This window comes from Ostrinia furnacalis, unplaced genomic scaffold, assembly GCF_004193835.3.
Source record: "Ostrinia furnacalis isolate ACB-3 unplaced genomic scaffold, ASM419383v2 OfSCF1276, whole genome shotgun sequence".
Classification (NCBI taxonomy): domain Eukaryota; kingdom Metazoa; phylum Arthropoda; class Insecta; order Lepidoptera; family Crambidae; genus Ostrinia; species Ostrinia furnacalis.
In genome coordinates this window covers 338,228-361,378 of record NW_021131515.1, presented here as the reverse complement: position 1 = coordinate 361,378, position 23,151 = coordinate 338,228, and the positions used below count along the sequence as shown (strand labels likewise).

General features: G+C 37.0%; 1 long non-coding RNA gene across 2 annotated transcripts in view; it reads right to left on the bottom strand.

The window, feature by feature from the left end:
• Positions 1-558: 558 nt before the first annotated feature.
• The window catches only part of LOC114352226 (uncharacterized), a 115,801-nt gene continuing 93,208 nt past the window's right edge, over positions 559-23,151 (bottom strand). The window contains exon 3 of one of the 2 annotated variants that reach the window (XR_003655841.1): positions 559-602. This is a non-coding gene — a long non-coding RNA (uncharacterized LOC114352226). The remainder of the gene's footprint in view (positions 603-23,151) is intronic. The other variant, XR_003655842.1, reaches the window with a different exon arrangement.

The window sequence follows — 23,151 nt, the reverse complement described above, 5'->3', positions numbered from 1 at the left end:
ATATCATCCTATTCTATTATATCCAGCAGTTTCACAATACGGACACAAAATGGTAAGTTAAGCAGACGCAAAAGGGCATAAGTCTGACACTCCCGCCACTGGCCAGGCGGGTTGGGTAAGTCAGGCTTTAGTCAGGGTTTCATGTGATCAAAAGATCAAAGTGTAGGTACTCGCAGGTTGGGAACGAGACAAACTCCTGGATATAGTACTTTCATGATACAGTGTGCTTACCATGAGTTTACGTTAGGTATGCTCGCTAGTGAGTGTACGTCTAAAAATCTATGAAGATTCTAGTTCCTCAAAGTAGCTGTACGTACAATCTGTCATACATTAAAATGTAATTTTTACGCAGTCGCTAGCGAGCACACGTAACGTAAACTCATGGTAAGCACACAGAAGATGACAAAAAACTCACCCTAAAAGGCGCCTGGAAGAGCGACGAGGCGTCGGGCTCGGCGGCGTGCGCGTGGGACATCTGGTGCGCGCGCGCCTGCCGCTCGCGCTCGCGGTCCCGCTCGCGGTCGCGGCCGGCCCACGCGCCGGGGCCGCCGCCGCCGCCGGCCCCGCCGCCCCCGCCCCGGTCCCGGTCCCACTTGTCGTACCTGGAACAATGGAAGGTAATTGTAAGTACAGCCAGGCCTGTTCATCTCCGCGAGTTTACATCGAAAACAAAACACGCACGATGGCCCACCTACAGGATACTATTAGACAAGGCTTCACATACGAGCGAGCATTGACTCACGCACGCGTATTCTTGTGTATGATGGAAGAAAATAAAGAAAATGGTGTACTAAATACTGTGCAGTATTTAACTGCCTAAATAATAATAAAAACACAGAATGTACTTTTTTAAGTTGCCTCAAGACACTGAGTGGTAAATCATGTATTTCCTCCGCCATTTTCCGCAGTTTGGCACCTCACGTCACATCATTTTACCGAAGTCAGCCCTATAGCTTCGACACAATGCCGATCACTGACGTTTGTCAACAAAATGATGCTGGACTCTTGAGACAGGCTAAATTACACCATATTGTTAATGACATTGAGCATACATTTTTTAAAATATCTTCGCGAAGTAAAACTTCTGTACGTAGTACTTATTATTATTCTGTGGTACAGCTTAAAACAAACATTTGCTTTCTCTAACAAATTATGATTCCTGCTTAAATATATGTTACTTAATTCATTATTTCTTTATGATGTGATGTAACTCTTATAAGTACGACAAAACTATTCCATATGCACGTATTTTAGTTTTCACCGAGCTTACGATGCTGAATGGGGAAAACCCCGCTTGGGCTCCCCTACTATTTCTTAAGCCTACCTCGCAAAGACACATGAACACATCGTTGTGCATCTGGACTTTTGGAGACTAGCTTTTTTTTAATTTGCGTTATTGGCCAATGACTTAGCTAGCTATTGTGACACATCTACTCTTAAAACGTGTGTGTGCAGTATGTTATGCTATGTTATTTAAAGAAGATTGAAATTCGAAGTCAGTATCATGTTTTCTCACACGAATACAATGTACAATACTACATATAAGTATTTTAGTATAACTTTAGGTAACTTTTGTTTAAGTGTAGGTATGTATATGATAATTCGCGCCGCTTAATTTGTTACATTAAATATTCATCCTTTTTTAAAACGCCCAGGCAGGTAATCTAAATAAATAACGTGTAACGTAAGGATTTTTGCTGAGTTAGTACAAAAGCCAATTTCCGCGAGCACATTAGATAGTCATAACTTTCCGCCGCGGCAGCCAACATTTTCCTCATGTACAAACATTATGAAAAGTTCAGTATTTACAAAACAATTTACCAACAGGAATTTAGGATTCGTTCGCATCGCAATATCGATTGGGTCGTTACTCTTGCTTTGAACTTTAATAACTTATAACTTCTAGAGTTCAATAAATACGCTTTAAGTGATCGCCGATTCATGTTTGCGATAAACGAATAATATTTTAAACGCGAATGCAGTGGTCGCTAACAATATTTATAAACAAACATGGCCGCTAAGGCATATGCGCGCGCGACGAGCATTACGATCGGTCATGAGCAAGGGGACGTATGCAGGGATTCATTTATAGAATCATATTAATATTTTTTAAACAAACTTTTACTGAGTTATATTTTTCTGTCTAAGGAAAATTAGAGTTGTGAATTAGATGTTTACGTTTGATACTTATTTATTATAATTTTCATAACGTTGTTTGAGTTCATAATATGTGGCTATCTAAAAAGCACTGACTGACTGACTCACTCACTCATCACGTAATCTCAGAAACTACAACTGCTAGGAGTTTCATTGCATGGGGGTTCCTTTTGGAATTTTGCAAAATTCAACCCTTAAAGGGGTAAAACGGAATTCACGCGTACGAGGTCGCGGGCGGCCGCTTATTATTTATATTTAAGTCAGAAAAATAAGAATGTAGCTTATTAGAATTTTAACCATTTTTTTAAACTACAAATCATTTTACCAGTCTTTATTTTGCAACCCGATAGAAAAACTATTCTACAAGCCCGGTGCACGGTCAATAGCCGGCGAATATTTATATGAAAGTTTTCACACTTTTCAGATTCTAGGAAACTGTGAATGAAAAACAATAAACCTCCATGAATGAATTCATTCAATAATCTACTCGAGGTAGAGAAGGATATTGACCTAAAGATTCTCATTGACCGATACAAAAGTAAACAGATATTCCCGATAGTTACAGTCTTGGGAATTTTGCAGCACTGCGTGGTATTTAATTAACAAAATGTTGATTGCATTCCACAAATGTTTTGAATCCATGAATCTCGTTTAACGTTCTTAGAACTGAATTTTTAATAAAATATAAAGTTTTAATAAAATAATAACGCAATTTTCAATCGATATTCGTTTATTTATTTATCATTTCGTCCGCACATGAAAACTCATAAAACTCATTTATTTTTGCAAATAGGATTTTAAAAAGCACTTTTACACAGTTTTATTTGCAAAAAAATCACTCACAAATTACAAAACATTATATTCTTATTAACAACGCATACAATGAGAAACAAAAGTATTTTTTTTGTTCACAATTTAAAGGCATATAGCTAAAACTCACGTAAATCCATAATGCATCCTCTTATCCATCTCCTTCGATATTTTTGCAGTCCAATGTAAACCTGTCATTTTTATCACTGTCACTCACTGGTCATTTCACTAAACGTTAATCCCGAAGTCTCAACGTCCGTGCGCGTCGGCGGTCGGAGACAGAATGCGTTGTTTCGGCGCGTGCGCCACCGGTCACCGCTGATAATTAGCGCCATCTTGAAATTTGCTTGATAAAGACCACGCAGCAGCCAATCGGCTTATCGTGTTTGCACACTCATTTTTTTTCACACAATACACTTTTAATAATTAGCTGGTCATTTTGTAATTGTTTACTAATGTTATTGAATAATTGAAAATTATTGCGCGTGGTACATTAAAAAAAAATGTACATAGTTCCTGAAGTGAGATCGACCGTTAACTTTAAATAAGAGTTTGTTTAGTAGGTATATGAACTATTTCATAATCAGTTTTCGTAATAGACGGAATTTATTAAGTATAAACGTATCCAAGCGATCGTGTAATTATATGGTAATTTATGTAGACAGTAAATTTTCTGAAATGTCGCACAATGTAGAGTCGAGCCTGTAACTGGTGATTTTCCACATTTAAATTCAGTCTTTCTATTCTTGGTTCTCAATTTATACTAAGAGCCGTTTCACAATAAGAATCTAACAGTACTTTAAAAATGAACACGCGTCCTCAGTACGGCTCTGTGTATCGTCACAGATGGCTGTACTCGTGTGTGTATGTGAGATGTGTGTGTGAGTGAGTCTTGCTCGCTTGCCCGTGTCCTTGGCTAATATATTATGCTATGGATTGAAACGAGTTTTCACTTCGATTTATTTATTATGACACTAGATGAGGAATGATCCGTCACGGCGTGTAACTTGTAATAAGCGACTTTGTCTTGTACGGAACGTAACATATCGTGCGCGATTCTTGTCTCTACTATATCAATCGGGTATTCGTGCTTTATCAATACGTTTATGTTTAACTTTGCGGTCGATTTTGGTGAGTCCAATCGATTTTTGCAAATTCTTACATTGAAACATATTATCGTGTAATCGGGAAACGAATTACATAACCGAATCGGTAATACGCATTTATTAGAGTAGGTACTAGCACATGTACTAGTTACAACTTACGAGCATAACAATATGAATCATATTGGAGCTTGGTAAAATAGGAAATTATATTTTATAATAACGCTCAAGTATTAAATACCGTTTTAAAATATCAATAATACTACTAAAAGTATGAACCGCATTCAATATTGCATTCACAATATTCAGTTGCCGAATCATTGTCGCTTCTGTGACAGCGGACCGTAAAATATGATTACGAAAAGGCCCGTACAGTCATCTGACCTATTTCATGGCTGCACAGATAAAAAGCGCTCTAAATTCCGCATTGCATGAGAACAAAATGCAATTCATACTCTTCTTAGTGGCTGCAAATGAACTCTAAAACAATATTCTTCACACGAAGGCATAATTACGAAATACTTTTAACTAATTCACTTTCACTGGCCCGTCAGCGGGCGGTCGGTTTATTCGCGTAATTACTAACATCGCTTTAGCACGTTTGCTGGGCTTTATGTTACACGCTTAGAGACAAATAAACTTAAGCTATAGACTCCACTCAGCCTTTTGTTGTGACCTTTTCTCGGCACGTTCATTGTTACAGCGCACGTGTGATTAACTCGATGATTGTGAAAGTTAAAATCTTTTTACTTTAGATTAGACAGGGATCCCTCTATTTTGTATTCTTTACCTGTGGATCATGCGTCACAGTAAATAAATACTCATTCATAATAAACACAATAATTAAGTTCTTCAAATCATTCTCAAACAATAACGCTTATTAAAGACCTACAGAAATGTTTAATCACTTAACGACGAAGCTTATGACTTCATTAACCTTAAACCCGTAATACAGATAGCATAACGAAATACTCGAAAAATTGCGACAAAAGGAAAGCCGTATTAATCAATTCTCGAAATAACCTCCGCCCACAAGAAAGAAGCGCGACAACAAAGGCTGAACATTCAAGAAGTGGCACAAAATACGACAAATATTAAACCTAAAGTAACTCTGTCTGTCTGTCTGTTACCTTTTCAAGCTCAAACCACTGAACCAATATACTTGAAACAGGGTCTCACATTGCTAATTTATTTGGTACTAGCTGACCCGGCGAACTTCGTACCGCCTTAGCGTAGAGATTTTCTTAATATTTTTTTCCGTAAGAACCATCCTTGGACTTCCACAAACATTTAAAAAAAAGAATTATCGAAATCGGTTCAGCCGTTCACACGTGATGCCGTGACAACGCGAAACGGGTTTCATTTTTATATATATAGATACAGAAAGTTTGAGACCCAGGGAGAGTCTTAGGATAGTTTTTATCCCGGATTTTGAAAAGGGAAAACGCGCGCTATATTATTTCTGAGACACACCGAAATTCAGGGTTATTCAACTCGATTCGCTCCATCAATTAAGTATTCTTCCACAATTCCCCATTCAGTAAGAACGGTGTAGAAATAACCCAAAACTCACGCAGACGATGCCGCGGGCAAAGTTAGTACTCTACATTTCCCAACATCAACCAAACATTGTGCTAACAGACCGGGCATTTACCGTGAGTCCACCATTTTCCCATTTCAGTTAGATAAGAACAACAAACAGTGTCGCTGACGCTTTTAAAATCGCCGACGAATGTAGGTGATACTATCTGCTTCGTAACGAGGGAGAAATATTTAAAATAACGGTATAACGGTATTAAAAGCTCATCGCGATATGAGTTAATGAATGTCGCAAGTTGTTACAATAGGTAGGTACTAAAGTTGTGTTTAGTTAGATAAGAAAAGACCAGGATACCATACGTTATTCTTTATTATTGCTAGTAGATAGCTCGTAGAGACGATGGCTGTTGGGGCAGGAAAGTTCTCGAGTGGCAATGGCAACCACGGGCTGGAAGACGTAGCGTGGGCAGGCCTCCTACTAGGTGGACCGACGATCTGGTAAAGGTCGCGGGAAGAGTCTGGATGTGGGCAACGCAGGACCGTTCATTGTGGAAAACCTTGAGGGAGGCCTTTGTCCAGCAGTGGACGTCATTTGGCTGAGACGAACGAACGAACGACGATTGCTAGCAGACAGTAATAATACCATAGCTAGTATAGTCTTGTCATTTTCTGAATTGAGATTTCTAGCTTGAGCATCTCTAAACTGTGCAATTAGATCATAAAAGTGTGTGTAGCTGTTGCTGAATACAATTAAAACTAGCAATTAATTCTGTCACACTTTAAATCACAAGACACCATGTCCTTATAAGTCTGTATGGAATATAAAATTACATAATCAGTTGTTTTTCTTTCATTTTTTAATATTAAATACAAGTGGATGTGTGAGTAAAGTGCTGCTAATCAAGTAATGTATGGCATTCCATTAATTATTGAAACCTAAATTAGTAATGTACAGTCACCAGCTAATGTTAAGAATCCTCAATTGATTTTGCACCTTACACTGACTGATATAAAGTTCATTTTATGGTTGACCAATTAGAGTCTACTAATAATTAAATATTAATGCTGATCATGATCACACATTTCTGTAACATCGATAGTAAAGTACCTACTTAACATAGAAGAGTTTTAATTAACTAACGATCAGAGCAGACGGTCATAAGCGTGACTAACTTCTATAACTCTATGAGGTAATTGTTGTTTTTTATTGAGTAAGTGAAATTATAATAATAAGCTAATTGCTGAAATAATGATTTGTTATAAGTTTAATGATCGAATATTGAGTTTGATGGAATCAAGGAAGAAAATATGCATATTAATTATTCAAGTTTGGTTTGCAACTTTCTCCAAATTAGTGTTGCTCTTCGCAATTTTATGTACTACAAAAATGCATAAATGCCCTCGTCTGCAGTGCAATTACAATGACACCCAAAGTATCCAAACAGTTCGCAACACCTCCTTGTTATAATAGGAATAAGGTTGTGTTAACTTTTGGACACTTTGGATGTCGCGAACTATTTGACGTTAACTGTACCAAAAAGAAATACGATTGAAAGCAAACTGCGCGCGAGTTTCCTTCCCAAATAAAAACAAAAGGTGTGCCGGTTGCTGGCACCTCGCGCCGCGGAAGCGGCAAGGCCGAGCGTGCGCGCTGCGAAATGAATGCACGACAAGCTTAACACTGAGCATTTTATGCAGTTGTAATAGGTGCTATGTTTCAACGAAATTGTATAGTCTGATGTGCTGTTGTACGGCTGTGAGACGGTGGCCTAAATCGAAATGTAAACAAAAGTGTGTTGGTTCTTGGTCACTTTAATTTTTGTACTTTCTTTATTCACCTCTAGATATTTTTGGACTTCTTGTACCAAAGGGTTCCTAAATGTGAATTCGTTAGGCCCTTGCCTAATACTCAAATAGCTCGGCAGCTCTACCATGACTATCGTGGTGATGGAAACGGGACTTGTCCCACCACAGCAACTCCTGTATAGGATCTTGGCCTCCAATTAAACCTGTGCCCGTGGTGATGGAAAATCGTAAGTGTACCTAGCATGTTTACATTGCCAACTGAAAACAAATGACGGCGCCATATTATTGAGAAACGCAGCAGAAGTCGGACATTACTCATTCAGTTTCGCACTTCGCAAAGTAAACAAGAGCTCGTGCGACGCCCGCGCCGCCAACGGGACGGCACACGACACGACGCGCGCGCACGACACGCCCTGTGCGCGCGACGTCACGCCAAGGTTGCTAACGCTGCGAGCACACTAACGTAATTTCAACGTCAACGTTATATCTACACATCGCGAAAATAAAGCGCTAAATACAATCGCGATACGGCCACACTTGACCGATTAGGCCAATGGCGATATTATTGGCCAATCTTGAATTCGTTGCGTCTTCAAGTCGTCTGGCCAGCAGCGTGGGTGGAGTGTTCTGTAAATTAGAGAGGGTCGTGCGCCTCCAAATGGAGACTACATAAACTACATAAACGATCTGATGACAATGGTGAAATATTCCTTGAATCAGCTCTAGATGTACAACGGCAAACGAAAGTGATGCTACTTCAACGCTGTAATTAAATTCTCCAGCTAAATCTCTTTGTTGTATCACCACCTTATCACCTAATGTCAAACGGCAAATTATCGCGAGAAGTTGCAGATAAAGCTATGTTTAATGTCCATCAACGCGTTAATCAATGGCATATCATTAGTGTGGTCCCGGCATTACGCCGTCGGCGCAGATGACGAAGGCCAAATAAAATCTTGCCACACACTGAACTGTTATTTGAAATCTTTTGGCGTATTTATATTGAGGTCGATCAGAAAAAAAATGGAGCCGGTTTTGTTTTTATTGTGTTGTGACTTGATCTTAATGGTATGGAATGAATGATACTTTGAGGTCGCGTGTATACATGATTCTACATAACCAAACCATATTAAAAACAGCTTTAACTACCTTAAATGGTACTTATTTACGAATACATAACACAAAAAATACGAATAATTATTAAGTTTAAAACTGCGAGCATGTCAAAATGGCAACCCTAGCACGGATGCGCCTGCGCCACAGCACCGATTTAGAAGCGATTTTATGAGGCGAAGACAGAAAGAATCGTGTCGACTCCAACATAAACAAATGAAATATAGTCAAAAGCGACAGTATTGACATCACTGATGCTGCTGTGAAGGTGACAGATCGTGAAAGTCATGAAAAGTGTGGAAAAAAAAGATTTGCATGTTTACGAAATTAAATATTTTTCGGTAGAATGTAAACAAAATGTCGATGACGCACAAAGTTACAGAATTTGAAAGACAGATAATGTATTCGGTAATAATAAATAAGCGATAAGATAATACTTGCACATGCTTGAGTAATTTTAATACATTGTTTAAGCGTCAACACAGCTCTTTGCTTATCGCTTAAAGAAACGTACAATGAATATTTTAGATAATTAACAATAGAGCACACAAAATACAAATCAAACACCACAAAAGGGATTAAAATTTTTAACAACTCAACCAGGGACTTCATCCGGAAACTATAAATAGATTTAAAACCTTGTGCCAATGTAATAAGATGCACAAATAAACGTCAAAAAAACATAATGCTCCACCGTTTAACTCCATTTGAATCTGGCGCCTGCAAACAATACGCGGAAGGCAGGTCGTATTTTTATTAGCCTAGGTAATAATCAGACAAAAGCCGGCTGAAAACGGATCCAGTGCGAGGCTAATTCAGTTTGGAGTTCAAGTGTCTAGTACTTAATTAAGTCGCAGACGTATGCTCTGTTTGAGCCAACCAACTAGGTGCGCAAACTAAAACTGGATTTAGGCTGGTTATAATTATATTGGCTTCATTAAAAAAGAACATTACTTTAATCAGTAATTCAATGTTATAAGCGTCTACGTGATCAACACCGAATTATATTGTTTTCATTAAAAGAACATTGCCTTCTAACAACTAATTCAGTAATCACCGTCTACGTGATCGAAGCAGCGTAATCCATAAACATTAAACGTACACGAAAAGCTGCTCCGCGCTGAGAGTTCTCTAAAACCATCATTTGCTTTCTTAGTTGAAGTGCGTTTTCGGAATATTGATGTTTGAATACATCAAGTAAGGGGTCATCCATAAAGTACGTCACACGTAAAGAGGGGGGGAGGGGGTTGACAAAGTGTGACATGGTGTGACAAGGGGTGGGAGGGGTCCTAAGTTTCGTGACATCACATTTTAATTGTTTCAAATATTTGATATATAATGTTGATTTCATAAAAAAAGTACTTAATTTAAATGGAATTAAAAGTAATTTCGGAACTGCTGTTAATTTAATAATTTTTCGATGTGAAATTGCAAAACATGTGACGTCACACTAGGGAGGGGGGGGGGGGGGGGTCTCAGAAATGTGACCACCTGTGACAAGGACGGAGGGGGGGTCAAAAAATCATGAAATTCGTGTGACGTACTTTATGGATGGCCCCTAAGTGGATTATATTCGGGTTCGTCGCGAGTTCGCCGGCCTATGTCATAGGTTGGCCGGTCGTTGACACTTGGCATATTTTTAGAGGACAAACTGGTGATAAGCGGGCGGTTTCCCGATAACAGCTAATACAAGGCGCGGCAGCGTTAGCACGCTGTTGCTATTTAGGACATTAACGATTTGAGACAACAAAACACGTGTAATAGACAAAATACTTGTGTATAGAATTGTGTCTATTGATTCTGGCCGTCTTCCAAATAATTATTTTCCAAGTAATAGTCATAATGACACAAATATTCAGGTAAATTAACAAAAAATGTAAGAAATGTGTATACAAATACTGCCTGTCAATGTTTAACTTGTCTTCTAACACACCGCGTGCGTGGGCGAAGCCAATCACAGGTCAACGATACCAAATTCCATCAATTTCATCAATGAAGTTACCAAAAATGTGTGAGTGATTTTCTATATTTATAATGAATAAGGTTTCAATGGCAATTTGAGGAATATAAATACATAATGTCCACGTTCATAGACTAGAGCGATCTTTCATTTTCCCCCATAATAACATTAAAGTATTTCATTGCAAAGAATTATCATTTCTTTGATTGCAAAGTAAATTAAGCTTACTTAGTTCATGAAGTCATAAAATAAAGCAGGCTGATATAATCTGCCACCAGGGTTGTGACATTTGCTCAGCATCCCAATGAATAGAAAGAAGATAGAGAGGGTCCAGTTTTATTTCATTAACTTTTGAACTCTTTGCTCTTTTACTTCTGTTAAAAAATGTAAATGTACAAAAACATAATTCCTTTTGATAGCTTCATTCGTAAATGCATTTTGTTAAATATTTTTGGTGTGGATATAATTTATTTCCTTCGGTTGTTATGCTTGATTAGCTCAAAAAATTATAGACAAAAAATTTAAAAAATATAAAACGGAAATCCAAAATAGACATGATACATTAATATTCAAAATAACACCCAATTACAACTTTACAAGCACCTTTAAACGTAATTAATATGGCGGCGAAAAATTTAATCAATCAAAAATAAACCCTGTTATAAATTACTTGCCCTGTCCTGTCCTCTCTGGCCGGTGGGTAATTTATTAAATATTTAACCTAGGTCCGAAGTTGGGTCTAGGCTAACCGCCGAAAGTTTACGATGAGGGAGTACCGAGCTTTATTAGGTGAATTCAGGTTTCAGGCGTTTCAAGATTCATGACCGTTCACTACAAATTCAATTACTAGCATTATTATCGTTCAGAATTCATTTACTCTTATAGCATTGAAGTTGAGCGGTTTTTATGTAACCACTATGGTCGAAGTGGAACTACGATTCGTAGCAATTTCGTCGACTACAATGAACAAACATAGCTCTTGATTACATCACAATGAATGCTTGTGCCGCACGAAAAGTTAAGAAAACAGTTGAAAACAAAGACATACGGGTTTTCAATGACATAAAGTCTTTAGCTAGTAGAGTCGATTTCGATTCGAATAAGTCTGTCACGCGTACAGGAATGTTTACAGTTTAAACAAAGTTTAACTTTATTACACTCAGATAAGGTTCGATATTTGATACATTCCATTCCTTCCGACTGTACTCGAGATTTCCCGGGATTGTTTTTCAATTATTTACTCACTTATTCATCCATTTGATATCTGAATTGAAAAAAATGTTTCAAAAACAGATTTATGTACTTGTTTGTCATTTCTATTTCCGAGTCAAATCCTTGGGATTTGCGATATCCGCAAATATATTTTCTATCTGGCAACCCTAGCAGTGTTTGTGGTGTTGCAATATTTAATTATCAGTGTACGTGCTCGTCATAGCGATTCGTTAACTATGGTGACGCTGATGTTTGCAATTACCAAGGTTCTTGTTTATCTCTCATAGGCATATCCTTACCTTATACAGCAGAAGAAAAGAATTCCTACTTTGAATCAAGATTTAGGAAACTAGGAAAAGTAAGTGCCTAGATGTTAAAAAATAGGTAAGTTCTAACTCAAACCCCCACCCACGCTCCCTCAGATTGCATTCAAGAACAAAACACTTAAAAATAACAACATATTCAAACGAACAAACCCATCAGCTTAAATGCTCGCTAATTTGCCAGAGGGAAATAACGTAAGTGGCCATTTGTTTAAAATACAATTAAGAACATTTTTGCGTTTCCTCAATAAATTGTGGCATTTACCATAAAAGGCGAGCCACCTACTTAACCGAGAACATAAATGTCTGTCCATTGTGATTTAGTTTAATTTACTAGTTTTACGGCGAATTCTTCGGCAGTAGTGTTGCCACTAATTATTCAAATATCTGGCCAAGTAAACATTTTCTCATCACTACTTTTAAGTACAAATAAAAAGCTTAAGCTACAAGTAATTAAGGTTTACTATCGTGAAATGTTATTGAGTAGGACTTTCGTAATCGCTTAATTCCATTAATTAATAGCATCTAATCCACAGAAATATTCGGTTTAGTCATAATCCTTTGAGCTTCTCGCCTGTTTTTCTTGGAAAGTTTTAATTAGTACCACGCATTTTTGTAACTGGGCAAATTAGTACAGGGTCGTGTCGTGGGTGTCTTAATTTAGGATTTTTGTTATTTTGTATCGGGAGGAGCAGACGGGTGTATTTGAGGTTGTCTAGACAGTTTGGCAAGGTTGGCTGGCTGAAGGGTAGTAGAACAACCCTTTTTAAACTGACGACGTTAAATAGTTTTGGCAATGGTCTAGTTCAGAAGAGAAAGGTCTATAAACAAGCATTATTATTCTTTACTAAGTTTAGCAGTGTAAATGGCATCATCATCACCATTTAATAAGTTATGAATACTGAAATAAGAAAACCATTTGGGAAGAGTTTTTCAAGATTAAGACAAGGTCTCACACTAACTGTTGGTACTTAACATTTTTATTCCAACGCAGCTGTCATAGAATTTTCCTTTCCCGGTCCTGAAAACGGACGACTAACGTGCTCTAAGATAATGTGATTTGTTTGTACATCTCTATAGCGTATTCGACTTTTATAGCTTAATCAAATCATGAATGAAACTTCCTTATAAGATTTATCGTACGTCGGAATTGCTTATCAGTCAAAGGTAGTTTCATAATGCAGTCGATGTTGTCCATTTTTATTGCTTCATTCCCGCTCAAGCGCGTAAATGTACCGCTGCGATTCAGCCGATGTCAAATTGGATTGGAGAACACGCAAATTAGATTGCCCATGAAATAGAAGTCATTGAATTCTTGAATAGAACGAAATACTTTTCATATTGACCACTTAATATTACCTCAACTTTAAGTGCAGAAACTGCAATTCTTAGACTATTAACGTTAATGAATAGCTTTCATATTGTGCCTTTTCAGTCGTTTGTACGTTATTTTTAACCACAACAATGGTATCGTAAAGTTGCTGTACACGTCGCAAACAGAAGTTTACGTGTATGGACGGTTTGCATAGCATGTGTGGGGGACGTCCATCTAGGCACGCCTACGCTGCCACTGATTCTATTGCCCGGTTAAATGTCACATTACAAATAGTTGAGAGTTAAATTATTGTTATTTATTCTTATTGTGGCTAAAGCTTAAAAATATGCGACCTAACATAAGAATAGTCATACTTTTCAAATCTGAAGTAGAGAAATGAAATAAGCTCGGATAAAAAGTACGATACATATCATGTCTTATTACAGGTTCTATATTGGCTCACATAAAATTCTAAATCCTATTCTTTGTCTTACTACCGATTTGTGTTCATAATAATCTCTCTTCATATAAGAAAATGCGCTACCCTTATTACATTATGTATTAATGGTAGTACACGCGTGCTCTACCTTCACTGTATTTTCATGTTACAAGGCATTCCTGAATAAACCCCTCAGATCCCTTCTATGATCTGAGATAAACCCCAACCAAAAAGGCAAAATTTTATTAGTAAAATACAAAACATACAAACGTGTGAACGAATTTAAATGTAGTATAAAAAGACTACAGTAGACTATCACTATGACAATTATCTCTAGCGCGAGTTTACCCACGAACTATACCAATTCAAAAAAGTTCGTTTTCCAAATTGACACAATCAGGAATCGTACTAGACATTCGTCAGAGCCGGGCACGATTCAGTTAGCGACGGATTTTTTGAAACTGCACCAAATATCGTTCTGCCGTTTGTTTGTTACTTTTACTGCTAGTCATAGACAAAATTCATCTTCTACTTGCTCAAGTAATTTACAGACTACAGCAATAATGCAGACAGAAAACATGTTTTAACGGGACATGGATTTATAAATCTTTTCATTCACTAGATTTAGATCACTCTTAAATCTTTAGATCCCAATTACATCAATAAAATTTCACCAAAACATCAATAAATCATTATATTGCAATGCATCAAACTGATCATGCGTCATTTTCAATTGTGCATTAAACCAAAAAACAAATGAAAAAATTACTTACATGATTCCAATTGATTTTGCACTTCATTAACAAGAGTAGTTGGAATAGTTTTCTATGCAGTGTATAATGCAAACTCAACTGATGCGCGATCACGTTCCAATCGCCTTCTGTCTCTTTTCTTTTCAAGTTATTCGCCAAATTGGAAGAGTCGTCTCATTCTACATCTTTTCATGCTTCAATCGATCTTAAGAAAAGAATCTTAGTGCTGAAGATTATAAGTTTAGAGGGCTTTTAACTAGAGATGGGTTATACTAGGTAAATTTGATACTAGGTGCACCTATTCCAAGTATTTATTAATACTTGATCCAAATACCTATTCCACCTAGTACGTAGTAATTTACCATACTTGACGCGACTAGTGCGGACTAATCCACGTATTATGACTTTAAAATACAATTTTCTTTGAAAAGATACACCCGGTACTAACCGTATTAATAATGCAATTTGAAATTGAATAATAATGTTTTTGCTGGCTGTTGATTCAACAGGCTATTCCTATCTCACACCTGCCTGCGCTCAAATTTGTTTGTCAGACAGAGACGGAGTGAATCTTTACGTTCGCACATAAGCTTAGCGAGAAATACGCGGTGCGCGTAATACACGACTACGGATTATGCAATAATAACCTCTATTACTTTGATGGTAGGGTCGGAAATCGTGTAATTTAAAAAATACTAGGTGGATCAAGTATTTTAAAAATTGGAATAGGTGCCACTTAGTACTGTAAAATACCTAGTGTGTGGATCTGTTCTAGTAAATACGTCTCATCTCTACTTTTAACCATTCGGTTCTATCTTTTGAACGGATTGACATGTGTTTTTATATCTCCGGATTCCAAACACATCTCATGTAACTAAGTTTCGTACTTACATTAGCCTTTACAGTTACATTTCATGTCGCATATAATACAATGAATATTTTAATTAAATGTATTGTATGTAAAGGTAAACAAGTATAGCCAAACTACACGGCTAATTTATGAAGTATAGTGAAAAAAACTCTTATCAAAATTCAGTTATAATTTCTACAAGTTTTCGTATTCTCCATTATGTGCAAACATGCTGGTATAATCTTACGTTACAGCTAGTGATCGTGACACAAGCTACGCGATCGTATCGTAATTTGCGACGACCACGCTACTCATGATTGACTGCTATAAAATACTCTACGCTACAGAATAAATACTAACTAGTACGCTCACAAGCTCATAAGCATAGAGCATAATCGTTGGTGCGTGCAACGACAACTTGGAAAGAAAAGAGGTTTCAGTTCTAAATAAACATTAAATTATTTGTATTTCTTTTGTAGATGACGGCTCACTAAACTATACACAGCGGCATATTTTGCAACAAAAAAGGATAGTCTCGATGTGCCATCGTAGATATGCAGAATCTTTATGCCTTCCACTTCTAAACTAATACAATCAGGACAAAGTTCACGGCTATTTTTAAGAGTATTAATAAAGTTTCATAATTCAGTGACATTTATTTAAAGAAATAGCAAATACATTAAGGTCTATCTTCTTGTTTACTCCTCAAGTGCCTATGCGAATCCATTACCATTACAATGTGCAAGTAGTTGACATTTAACACATGATCGGCGAGCAAACACAATTTATTCTGGTAATACGAGCTGCACACAATATCGTAGTGCACACTGCACCGGTACGTAATTAACCAATTCTCGTGGCGGCACAAATGTTAAGTAAATGAGCGGCGCATTTGTCAACACCAGTGCGGCCGGTTGCGTAACTCGGTAGAAGTAGTAGCTACGCGACCAGATAGCAAGAGAAATAAATTTTAAGGTTAAAGGTAACACTTATACAAATTCGCACTTAAAGCTGGTTAGCGGCTCAAATGAGAAGTAATTTGTCAAAAACATATAAACAGACTAGATGCTGCCAGTTACTGGTTGCATAATAAGATAAGGCACTGAAGCTTCATGAAGCAAGATAAAATATATCGTAAGGTTAAAGGTAACACTTATAGGTTTACACTTTACAACTCTACACTGATCGATCAGTGGTAAAGTATGAACAATGAAACATTTGTCAGATACTGACAAACTGTGCCGGTTACCAGTTGCGTAACTTGGCAGTGAAGTTAAATTACACCGAATGGGGCAAGTGTATACTTATTACCTAAATGTTAAATCGTTTTTGGTTTACTATTTCCGCACTACATGATTCTTGATTAGCAACGTAACTGTATGAGAGCAGAACACAGGTTGTATGATGTTGATGTAATTTTGGTTAATAAAATAGTTATGGTAAAGCAAAAGTGACGAACAGACAAGGCATCTGATATGAAGAATATGAAGAAAAGAAATAGGCAATACGTTTCTGATTCCGTCAGTACGAAAATTTACAACGCCGTTCAATACATTCTTGAAAATAATTTATACATGGAAGTGAGTACTTACAAATTATAATCTTACTTGTTAGATTCTGTAAGTATTTGCTAAGTAGTGTTAAAGTTGTTTTCTCGGAAGACGGCATCCCTCGATACAACAGACTAACCAATTCGTAGAAACATATGGAAGAAAAACTGAAGGGTCTGCTTTTTTTGGATAAATCAATTACCTATACAACCAAGTTTCCAAAGGGACAAAAATATTTGTAAACGCAATATTCTTGGGTCGGCAAGAATTCCATGTATTCGAATGTAACTTATTGTTGGTCAATCAATCAATCAATTCTGTTTAATAACCTCATGATGTCTAAAGTTGGTACAATAAACTGGACCTAGTTACATTCCTTGCGCAAGTCCCGAACATAATGGTTTCTCATTTCGGAAGGCGGACAATAACGCTGAATAATGAGCGAGTTAACACTTATCTTAGTTGTAAACTATAACAGCCATTATAAACTGCTACGATGATGTGTGTACAAGAACAAACAAAGTAGTAGATAATAATTAAGGATGACAAGATTGTTCTAATACGAACTCCGTGAAGGTAAATTGACAGAATTTAGAAATGTTGTCAATTAGCTGATAGAAATATAGACGATTTTGTAAGTTACGAGATAGGGTATAAACAGGATAAAAAGTAATACTCCTCGACTTAATAAAGGCCTACTGGAGACCGTAGAAATATTTCTGAGAATTCCAAAAATAGAACGCTAACAAAGAGGATTACAATACCTATGATTAAATAAATTGTACTACGCCAAATATTTTACTTTCTGTAACTGTGGAAACAAAAGATTCTACATATCTATGTAGTAGGGTGGTCCTTATTTTTCGACTTTTGAATTATCCCCGGGGCACTTTCTCATTCGATTACATACCTCTAAATATGAAATTAGCTTTTTTTGTTTATTTTTTTTGGTTAAGATTTAGAGGTCGCTACCAGCTCACAAAATATTTACAGAAAGCTTTGAAGATCTTATCATGGTTTCATAAATGTTTTATTTAAGTGTTTATATCACATTTTCTCTACCGACCATGGTACCGACACGTCGAGATACTAACAAGTCAACTCTTATATCTTAAAAATAATTGATTCAAATATGTACATTGTACATCATATCTTAGTTCATAGCAACAACAATAATTTTGTAATATTTTTATTTGGCTTTGGCTAAAAATAAATGAATGTAACAAATACAGATTTTGTGTTTTTACTTCAAATTTAAACCTTGGTAGCGACCCCTAAATGTCTTTTAAAAATTAAAAAAATAATAATGAAAGACTTTGGGGCCGTCCATAAATTACGTCATCGATTTTTTCAGATTTTAGACCCCCCCCCCCTACAATCATCCTAGCGTCATTTCTTAATGACCCCCCCCCCTTCTCCCAAAATTGACGTCATTACCAGTTTGACAAAATTAAAACACTTGTAGAANCCCCCCCTAATTTAGAATGACGTAATATATGGACGGCCCCTTTCATATGGTATATTATTATATTCAAATTACGTGGTGCCCCGCAAAATATAAGAAAAAAATTTTTTTTTCGTAGGAATAAGGACCACCCTACTCACACACAAACCTTTTTCGAAGATAAAAAAGTATACTTGTATTAATTGTGAAAAACCTAAAATAACGGTATCGTTATGGCCAATGAGCGGTTGTCATAGTGACATTGACGTAATGTCAATGTCACAATAGAATCAAAGGTTAGAATAGAGGGACGCGCGGTGACGACTCCCGAATGTGACGGTGACGTGATGGATTGTATTTTTAATTAAGGCAATAAAATGTGAAAGTTGAGTATTCAGTGTTTTATGTATGAAAATATATCTACCAGCCTCTAATACTTGTTAATTACTCAAAATGTAGCAGCTTTATTCCCAGACATTCGTGCGCAAGCCCCCTAATAGACATTTCAAGAATTAGTACTACAGCTGCAGATGTGCTAAACCGGCGTGGTATAAAATTTGCGTAATGAATACCGTAGTCACAGCGGAGGGAGCTAACAGTAGGGACACTTTTGAATAAGCGTTTTGAGCCGGACATAAGGCATACGTTTGGAGAGCCGCACACAAATGATTAAAACTGCGTTGGAAATGTCAGTTACCAACAGTAAGGCAGAGTTGCAACAACTTACTTTAACCGTAACTCTGACAATAACTGATGTTGGGGAACTTGACGGATTTTTGACGATTGTTGAAGTTCATAATGTCCTTTTGAGACGACAGTGTGACATCTCCTATATTAATCTAATTGAAGATGTCACACTGTCGTCGCAAATGAACTTATTAAGATTGTGTAACTCAGCTTTATTGTGCGGTCTTGCAAACGCTTACTGGCGTTCTGCTCAAAGCGTCTAAAGTCTAATGATACAGCCCTAGGGCTTGACAGCAATGTTTGCGGAGGGTTAGTACGAGTCCGTCGGTAACCACACAAACTGCAGCGCTTTACTTGTATTTGTTGCGGCGAGACGCTTTCGTTGTTCCGAGTAATGAGCCGTGTTCATTTTAAATCTGAAGCAAATGGATTAAATAAACTTGGAAGTTTATTAACATTCCGGAGCGAATAAAAACTTTGAAACCACATTTTATACAACATAAATAAGCTCCTACTTAATTTCGGCTAACAACAAAACGATTATTTCGCAGAAGTGACCTTCAGAAAGTCTCCACCGTACCGTCACTGCCGTAAACTCTTTGTAACATCCTTCTTAAAATCATTTGTTTGTTTCGGACAAGCGGTAACAACAATAGATATTTGAGTATGTAAAGATGGTGTGCAGTATAAAAGCATAAACGTCGGCCTTGGAGTTAATCCTCGGTGCCGTTATATTACCTTTAGTCATACAGCGGTCGGTAGTCGGCGCTAAGTAGCAATTACTGGTGATCACGTGCTGTGATCGGCGGACGCAGCGAAAAATGCAACACTGAAGTGCCGAGACATCCTGCATTAATTGTTGTCATTTTACAACCCGCTAGGGTTGCCAGGTCCAAAAACACAAAAGCCGGACTCTGTGCTTCATTTATCCGGACATTTTACCCTAAAAGCCGGACATACAGCTAACGGGGTGCAATTAGCGTAATAGATTATTCTGTGGCTTGAGTTTGGACTGGCGCGGTAGCCACAAAAAAGCCTAACAAAAGTCGGACATGCCGGACAAGACAATATTTGGCCGATATAGTCCCTAAAAAAACAAACATGTCCGGTTAATCTTAAACCTGCCGGCTCTGATTCCGCCTGAGCCTTATACGTCGCTCACTACTACTCTAGCGATCAAATAATGTCTACGCTCTATGGCTATGCTACTATTCTGCTATCTTAAAAAAAAAGGTTCATCCGTTAAAATTCATAATTTGTTCTATATCACAAACATTTACTATAGCGTCAATTTGACGGTCGCGGTCTTTGAAGGTATGGCTTGCTGCCCGGCCCTTCTAGTGTTAAATCTATTAGCAAATCATTTTGATAGTGTATTAGGCGATAAAAGTAATTCAATATAGTACTATTATTATTAAATTACTCGCAGAGTTTACTTGATACGACGAATAACGCTTTATCAAAGTAAATATCTTATCAGTGAAGGGAAAAGTAGACAATATTGCTATCAACGCTACTTTATGATCAGAGTAATATGTACCTATTTCAGTATTTCACTCTACGTGCTCGAACTCAAACACGCACACTCTTGCACGCACGCAAACACCGCTATAATGCCACTATCGGAAATGTTGCTATTACATATTACAGTTCAAGTAAACACATTCACACCATTATAACCACTATCGCAACCAGCTGTCACTGTTTACAAACAGGTTGGTTATTTCAAGGCAATCTATACCTAAGTTTGGCTTTTTGTTTGCTACTAAAACATTATTATAACTATTAGTTTTTGTCGCATCCAAAGGTTGTAAGCACATCACTATTGTAACCAAGAAGGTTAATTCGAGTCACTTCCAATTCAGTTTATTGGATTATTAGATTATCTCGCGTTCCGACCGGTGTCGTGTGATATCTTTTGTCCCTGGAGACTTATTACTACATGCATACAAGCTAGTTTAGCATGTCAAAAATATAGTGATGTTCAATGAATGTAGTGGTAACGTTACCGTTACACAAATGACAATCAAGTTAAACATGGAAAAGAACATAATATTGTGTTGTGTTATCGGTTAGGCGAGATAAGGTCCCAAACATTCAGTCTGTTGTAGTAACCAATGACTGACCAGTGACTAGTTTCTTACGCTGCTTCTTCTCAGCACTGGCCCATTTATTGTCCCGTAGCAGTGGTAGGGTTAATATTGGGCCTTGTATAAGTGCTTTTTAAAAGCCTATTTGCAAAAATAAATGATTTTTATGAGTTTACAATTTAATAGACAATAATTGGACATAGAAATATCACATTACCTAACTAAATTAAATAAAACTGAAACGGCAGTCCCTGCGGCCATTTTCATAACTACAGTTCAGATAGTTTATCAATCCTTGTATCAATCAATCAGCCAGTGTATTTTCCTGCATAGTCTACATATTTAGCTAAGTATCAGGTATTTCGTAGCCGTCACAACAGCTTGTCCTGTAAGACTTATACAAACAACGCTGCAATGTTGTGACGACATCGTGTCAAACCGTAGCCGTGCTAATAACATTATTGTCTCTGTTATTGTTGTAAGCATTAGCTGTAGTCACACATATTTGGCATTAATTCTTGTTTTAAGTGTTGCCAGTTATAAAAAAAGTTTCTTTAAACTAAATGCGTTCGTTGGCTTCAGCTCTTGATTATATAAAATCTTATCAAATATTGAAAAGTGCACATCCAAAGTGAGATTTGTGATAAAACTAGTTTAACGAGAAAAAGAGTGGTCAAGTTTTGGTTTAGAGAATGGTGCAGCCGTGCAGCAGAATTGCTAACACTATAATAAATAAATCTTAGCCTTGATTTACTTCACAGCAGTTTACAGTGAATAGGCTAACACAGCTTGGAATTGATTTCGGTTGCATGACCCGCGGACATAAAATTGCAACGAGCAGTCGAGTATGCACCCGAGTGGGGTCACCATGCGATCAGATTTGTTGGGACACATCAGGTTCCAAATTGTTAAAGTTTTAGTAATATTGAAAAATTTCGCGAACGTTTTCTGTAAAACGTGCGCTGAACGCTAGTGAGTACAAGTTCTCTCTGTGCGTAAAATTCGCGGATTTTAATAGGAATTTCCAATTTTGTATATGGTAACCCTACACCCATGTTATTGTTCCAAGTTTTACGCGGCGCGAGTGCCTTTAAACGGCAGTGCTGCCGCCTTACAGGCTCGAAATGAAACTTATGACGAGTTTACTTATCTTCGGCAATATACTTTATAAATTTTAGAATTTTGAGAGTTGCAATACTTAAGTGGATAAATTTTGATAAGACCGATATTTACTATTTACTCTTGGCAATTTAATCGCCATGCCTAAGTAGTAATAAATCACTGTTTGTGACTATACTTGACTTAATAACATGACTACCGTCAATTTATAATTTATAGACGTGTTTACATAAAACCACCGTCTGCATTCTACATGAACATTAGTTGTTATTATCGAGTTAGTCTTAGTTAATTAATATTGTAAGTCCTAATTTCAATTAAATACTACGTGCGTTCAATGCACGTTTAATTGTAGGTAATTAATTTGATACTACATATGTGTAGAGAAAAACAAATGACTCCTCGATACTTGATGAATTAAAGAACAAATGAGTCATGAACAATATGGGTTAATCCTCTTTTAACAGTTGCAATTAGAGCAAGGGAGGTATTTATTCCGATATCAGATGATCTCACCAACTCACAAGCAATTGATTCTGTATTGCGTGCGTCTTACACACCTGTCGAAGTAAGTAATGCTTACGTTTTATTAGAAATCGAGGGGAAACTGACAGATTGCCCATACCCTGGCTCGCGATTATTATTCATGAGATCATGGTTAATTATTCCACCTATCTTGTTAGATACAAATTAATGTTATGGTGAAATTATGAAGCCTTTGCGAACAGTTTCAGAATAGGGTTGTAGCTTTTTTAGAATTACTTAATGACATAATGAGTGAATTAATAATATTTCAGCGTTCTTTACGATATTTCTGTTTTTTTTTTCGTATCATGTAGGTGAATAAAAGTAATAAGTAGAACAGGCAAAAGTAGAGACAGT